A 6,915-nucleotide genomic window follows, 5' to 3' on the forward strand; every position below is an offset into this window, starting at 1 on the left:
TTATTATTGTTATTATTATTATTATTGAAGGGGAATTAAACTTTATCCATTTGTTTTGGGACCAATTCCAGGGTCACTTGCGAACGCCTTTGCTTTTTGGCATTTCACATCTGCAACAACCATATAGATTGCCCAAAAACACAATTACCCAATTAAAACCCACTGTGTTTGATATCAAAGCAAAATAGAATTCCAAAATAAAATAATTATTATGTATAATAGAATCTAGCTAATATTTGATGCCCGAGAAAAAAAAATTATTACTAGACATAAAAGTAGTAAAATCACAATAATAAAAATACGTGCGATCAATTACCTTTGTGTTTAGTGGTAAAAAATGGTGGGCGCTTGGCCCGAAGTCTAAATTTTCAAGTTTTTATGATAATTGCCCCAAATTTTATTTTTTTCTGTCCATAAGGACAACAACAATTTAAAAAATCAAAATACATATATATGTCCATGTGTCCACCCACTACAGGAAAACTGGGCTTAAAAGACGGAAGCATTTGCGACGGCACAATTTGCGGTCACGAAAAAAGAAAGTATTTGCGACGGTAGAAAATGCTACCGCAAAAAAGGAGAGTATTTGCTACGGTAAAAAATGCTATCACGAAAAAGAAGAGTATTTGCGACGACAGAAATTGCTGTTGCAAAAAAAAGGAGAGTATTTGCGATGGCAAATATTGCTGTCGCGAAAAAATAGAGTTTTTGCGACGGCACCAGCTGCAGTCGCAAAAAAAAAAGGTGAGTTTTTTGCGACTGTAATAGGTACTGTTGCAAAAAAAAAAAATAGTGTAGCTTTGAGACGGCTTCATATATATATAGTCGCAAAATGGTTTGAATAAATGTAACGGTATTTTTCTATCACAAAAAAAATTAAAAAAAAACGACGTCGTCTTACTCTTTTGATATAACATTTCTCTTTTCACCTATTTTTTCTTCTTCTTGTCTCTCTCTCTCTCTTTCTCTCTCTGTCTCTCTCTTTCTCTTCTTTTTCTCTCTCTCACTCATCAATCTTCTCTGCCTGTCTGTCTGTCTGTCTCTCTCTCTCATCTCTCTTCTCTCTCTGTCTCCCTTCTCTCTATCTCTTTAATTTCTCTTCTCTCTCTGTCTGTCTCGCTTATCTCTCTTTTCTCTATCTCTCTCTATGTTTCTCTCGCTTATCTCTCTTCTTTCTGTGTCTCTCTCTTTTTCTATGTCTCTTTCTCATTCATCTCTTTTCACTTTCTTTGTCTCTCTTTGTTTATCTCTCACTCATCTTTTGTTTCTCTCTCTTTTTTTGTCTTTCTCTCTCTATCTCTTTCTCTCTTTCTCTCAGACTCATCACTATCCCCTCTCTCTTTCTCTCTCTATCTGTCTGTCTATTTGTCTGTCACTCTTTCTCTCTTCCCCATTGTGTTCGCCTTGCTCACTTTCTCCCTCATCTCTTCTCTATTTACCGAGCTCCCTCTCGATTTATCGATCCACTGTAAGAAAATGCACTTTTAGCGACCACTTCGTCTCTCTCTCACTCATCACTCTGCCTCTATCCCTCTGTCTCTTTTTTTTTTTATCTCTCTTCTCTATCTGTCTCTCACTCATCTCTCTCTCACTACCCATCTCCTCCACCACCTTCACCACTATTGCAAATGTCACTCCACTACTACCATTGTTGCCACTCCACCTCTATGACTACCATTACTACCACCATCGTCACCACTCTACCACAACCACCACTACTGCCACTATTACTACCATTACCTCTCATCTACCATCGCCACTCTATCATCTCTACCACTACCACAACTTCACTATTAATCTCCTTCGTCGTCGCCGCCGCCGCCGCTACCACCACCACCATCACCTCTTATCCACCACCTTCGCCACTACTGCCGCTTCCTCTGAAACTTGATTCAAATTTATTTTTTAAAGACTAAAAATTAGTTTCATGAAAAAATTTAAAAAATCAAAACTACCATACTTGTCAATTTTATATAATTTTACGAAGGATATGATCAGTTTGTTTGGTTTAGATTTTCAGTATTTATTTTTCAGGAAATTGAAAATTTTTATTATGTGTGCTTTTTTTATTTTTATTTTATGTCTTCACTAATTTTTTTTAATATTTTAAGCATTTTTTTTTCAATTTTTAAATACACCACACATCAATACACTTTAAAAATATAATATTTGTGAAAAAAAATATTTATAAAATTCACTAAATACTAAATATATATATATATATATATATATATGAAAATTTAGTGCATTTTTCGTATTCTTGTGCATTTATTGATTTTTAAAAAAATTTTGGACAAATATTTTACTTTTCAGATACATCTAAGTAAGGAGTATCTAAAAATATAAAAAAATAAAAATTACTTAAAATTTTAAAAATTCACTAAAAATTAAAATAAAAAACATGAAAAAAAAACTCAATTTTTAAAAAATTAAATCAAAAAAATCAAAATCAAACAATTTTTAAAAATTCAAAAAAGAAAATCAACCAAATAGGATCTCAATTTTTTACCTCCCTTCCAAATTTCCCAATACTCAAATTTCCCACAAAACCCTATCTCTGTGATTTCATTTTCCCTCTCTTTCTTTTCAGGCTCAACTCTAATGTCTTTCTTTGTGCGATTCATCATTTTCCCAAGTTCTCCCTACCCCACCTTCACGCAACTCATCTTCGTGCGATTCGCCGATGAGCATGGAAACTATTTCCCATCATCCATGGAAACAATTCGTCTCCAGGTTGGAATCACCAATTTTTGATCACTGAATCACTCAAGTAGAACCTGCAAAGAAACCGATTCACTCCATCTCAAACCCTTCTTTCCCGCCCAAACCCTCTTCTCCAAACCCTTCTCTCCTTATTCTCTCACTCATCTCCGCCACTTCCATTCTCTCACCAAAGCCACCGATCCTCACCACCACCATCATGATCATCACCACGGTCACAACCACCATCACCAGCACGATCACGGTGGCCATGCCAAGCTGAGTAGGGCACATGAAGCGTTTCTTTGATTCGCCGAAATGATTAGGTGGACCGATTTAGCGGACTTCTTGCGGGAACACTTGGAGTTGTGTTGTTGTGCCACGGCTCTGTTTATTGTTGTCGCAGCTTGTACCTACTTGCTTCCGAAGCCGGCTATGAAGCCTCTGCAACGTGTTTTCATTCTCATTGTTTTCCCTCTCGTTAGGGTATGAGTATTCTCTCCCAATTTTTCCTAATTTTGATTTTGGATTGATAAACTGATATAATTTCATACTCAATTGGCCTAAAGATGAAGAGCAAAATTTGATGGGTAAGGTGACAATTTTTGTTATTTTGGGTTAGATTTGCCCATGAAATTGGACTAATATGAATGTAACGGAGGAATATATCAAGAGGGAGTGAATAATTTTTATTTTATTTTATTTTTTTAAATTGCTATTAATGCCTGCTATGTCTTATGGTATAGGGCCTTAAGCAGCTAAGAAGCAATATGTTCAAATGATGATTGAAACTAAAATGAGAATGTTGAGATGAATGGGTGGTGTTATTAGAAAAGATAGACTAAGAAATGAATTCACTGGCAGAAATTACCAATTGAAGATAAAATGAAAAAAAAAAAAAAAAATTGATTGACATGGTATGGTCATGTGTGAAACAGACCAACGTTGATCCTATTGCAAAGGTAATTGATGATCTCATAGTTTTAATATTGTGGTTGTGGGCCCAAGGTTTTATTTATGTGTTTTTGATAGCTATTTTTCAGCCCTCTACTGTTTCATGGTTCTTTAGTGTATAGAGCCAGAGCAGTGAATTTTTTTTTTTGTTGAGTATTTTCAATTTTAGCAGTTCATATTTTAGCATTTACTTATAATTTGTTTGTTTCCTTAATTTGATTGGACCCTAGACTACATTTAGCAGCATGGTCTAGACAGGCACATGTGGTAAGCTATCTGTGCAAGAACAAGGCATATGTTGGTGCTGTTGCTATGGATGACATGGGTGCTTCAAGAGAGTAAGCGTAAAATGACCAATGCGACCAGAGGTGGTAAGCTATATAAAATTGATGAATTTTACGTTTTATCAAATTTATATATATATACATATGGAAATTATTAACACATTATACTAAATATGTGCAGAAGCATTTTACCCTCAATTAAAGGAAAACTGTTGTTGGCTAATTATTTGTACGTGGCTACTCAACTTTAGATAGAAGTGTACAATTTTGTCAAGGCAACTGATGGGCCTTTATAAATATATTAATCGACTTTCATATCATTAAAGAAATTGAGGTGAAGGTGGCCTAGATGTAGATGTATATGCTATTTTTGCACAATCTTACAAGGTAAGAAATCCGTCATGGAATATTTTTAATAGATCACACATGCAATTAATGTATTTTCTTCTTAATGCCCTACCAGTTAGTATTTTATGGAAAATATTTTTATTTTGGGGTTCACAATGTTCATATTTAAGATCGAAGAAGAAGAACGAAAACTCGAATCAGCTATTGAAGAAACAGAAAAGCAGTGTGCTCAAATGACTGCTGAACTGAAGGAATTGGAGTTAAAATCTAGCCGCTTTAACGAGTTAGAGGAGCGGTGAGTTTCTTCAAATGAAATTGCTCAGTAAAGTGACTTCACTATTTGAATGGCTTTCGATGAAGTATTAAATTATTAGACTGATTATTAAGGGTATGATTCTGTTTGTAAAGTTTGTTTATTTAGAACATGCTATTTATATTTTATATGATTTATACTTGTCTATCAAAATATTTGCTTGCTAATTCTTCCTTTGTTTTCAAACTTACGTGTATCAGGTATTGGCATGAGTTCAATAATTTTCAGTTTCAGTTAATTTCACATAAGGTGTGCTGCTGATAACCTTCTTCTTTAGGACATCGTTCCCTCTAGTTATTACATGAATTTACATTATTCTAGAGTTTGGAGTTGTCAACTGGTGATAATTTCTGCTTGTTGAGTGCCATTGAAGTTACTTAAATTGCTTTTATGCAAATCTCCCGGTGTGGCAACTACAGTGTTGTAGTGAACCCGTTAATGTTGAAAGGAACTGTGGTTTTCTTTTCTTCTTATTCATTTATGGATACTCCCGAAATGTGGATATATATATTAATGTTTTCATAAAATTGTCATTTGAGGAGAATCTTTTTCTTTTTTATGTTGCGCATGAAGTACATATTACTACCACCCACATTTTACCTTGATGTGGTAGTCCTAGCCAGATCTCTCATTCTCATCCATCCACCATTCTGACTATCTTCATTGGAGTTCTTTATTTTTTCCTTGATTGCTTTGTTTTTTATATGCAAATGTCTTATTGTGTTGTCAAAACATATCTTTGAAATGTTAACTTGGTTTTGGTCAACAGGAAGAGAGAGATGCAATTTTGGCCAAAATTGAAGTTTCACAAGCACATTTAGAGTCATTTAGAGGCATGTGCTTGTATCATTTAGAGTCATTTTCTTGTCTAGGATGCTAGTGCTATCAATGAATATATTTGTGGGGTTAAAAATTAATTAATTTAATTTTTCATCATCAATTACAATAATGACTTAAGTGAGTTGGTTATTTGAGGCTATCTGCTTGAAATTGATTGATCTTATGGGGACTCAAATCGGGTTCTCGGTTTGGGAGTTAGAGCCGAATTTCACTCTAGGCAAACTAGTTTCTTAAGAAACTTAGAATTCAAGGTGTTGATGCGCCAAAATCACCAAACGGCATCGAATTAGTATGAAATTTGGCACACACTACCGCCTAGGCACGAGAGACTTATGAGAGTAGACGGGACTCGAATCAGATTCCCAGTTTGGGAGTTAGGTTTGGATTTCACTCTAGGCAAACTAATTTCTTAAGAAATTTAGAATTCGAGGTGTTAATGTCCCAAAATCACCAAATGGCGTTGGAGTAGCACGAAACTTGGCACGCACGATTGCCTAGGCATGACAGACTTGTGGGAGAAGACGAAACTCGAATCGGATTCCCGGTTTGGGAGTTAGAGCCGGATTTAACTCTAGGCAAACTAGATTTTTAAGAAACTTCGAATTCGAGGTGTTAACGCCCCAAAATCACCAAACGGCATCGGAGTAGCATGAAACTTGGCACACACGATCGCCTAGGCACGAGAGACTTGTGGGAGAAGATGGAACTCGAATCAGATTCTCAATTTGGGAGTTAGGGTTAGATTTTACTCTAGGCAAACTAGTTTTTTAAGAAACTTAGAATTCGAGGTGTTAACGCCCCAAAATCACCAAATGGCGTCGAAGTGGCATGAAACTTGGCATACACGACTGCCTAGGCACGAGAGACTTGTGGGAGAAGACGGGACTCGAATTGGGTTCTTGGTTTGGGAGTTAGAGCCGGATTTCGGTCTAACCAAATTATTTATTTAACTATCTTTGTAATTGTATAGTAGTTAAATTTTTATGTTTTTTTGTAATTAACATATTAACACATAATTATATTGTAATTAATTATTTTAATTTTTTGTTTTTAGATATTTCCCGAGTAGGAGTTTGCTTCTTGTGGAATGTATGTTTGTAAAGAATGCGACTAACTTTCGTTTTTGTTATTCACGGAGAATGATGATCAAAACTTTTAATTTTGGTTTATGTTACTTTGAATTATGAACAACATTATGTAGTGAGTAATTTTGTTGATGTGTAATTATGAATACAAGAATACTTTTATTATGGAGAAATTATTTTTTCTATATAGGAATTTTTATATTATCATGCAATTATTGATTTCGTTTTCAATTGTTTTTCATTTAATACAGGTAATTTTAGTATTTTTAATAATTTTATTGTATTTTTTTTGGGTGATGGCACCACACCATTGCAAAAACACAGGTAATTTTAATATTTTTAATAATTATATTGCAATTTTTTTTTTTTTGCAATAGTACCACACCGTCGC

The 6,915-nt window shown here is 34.6% G+C and overlaps 1 non-coding gene across 5 annotated transcripts; it reads left to right on the forward strand.

The window, feature by feature from the left end:
- Window positions 1-2,544: 2,544 nt before the first annotated feature.
- Window positions 2,545-6,705, forward strand: LOC114322773 (uncharacterized). Of its 5 annotated transcripts, none has more exons than XR_014356671.1 (4): window positions 2,548-3,186; window positions 3,885-4,581; window positions 4,800-4,848; window positions 6,494-6,704. It is a non-coding gene; the product is annotated as an uncharacterized LOC114322773 (transcript). The 5 variants fall into 5 exon arrangements; XR_014356672.1 differs by lacking the exon at window positions 6,494-6,704 and having other exon boundaries at window positions 2,555-3,186; window positions 3,885-4,022; window positions 4,120-4,581; window positions 4,800-5,126; XR_014356669.1 differs by lacking the exon at window positions 6,494-6,704 and having other exon boundaries at window positions 2,560-3,186; window positions 3,885-4,025; window positions 4,120-4,581; window positions 4,800-5,126.
- The last annotated feature ends 210 nt before the right edge of the window (window positions 6,706-6,915 follow it).

This window comes from Camellia sinensis, chromosome 15, assembly GCF_055761805.1.
Source record: "Camellia sinensis isolate YWXY chromosome 15, ASM5576180v1, whole genome shotgun sequence".
Lineage (NCBI taxonomy): Eukaryota > Viridiplantae > Streptophyta > Magnoliopsida > Ericales > Theaceae > Camellia > Camellia sinensis.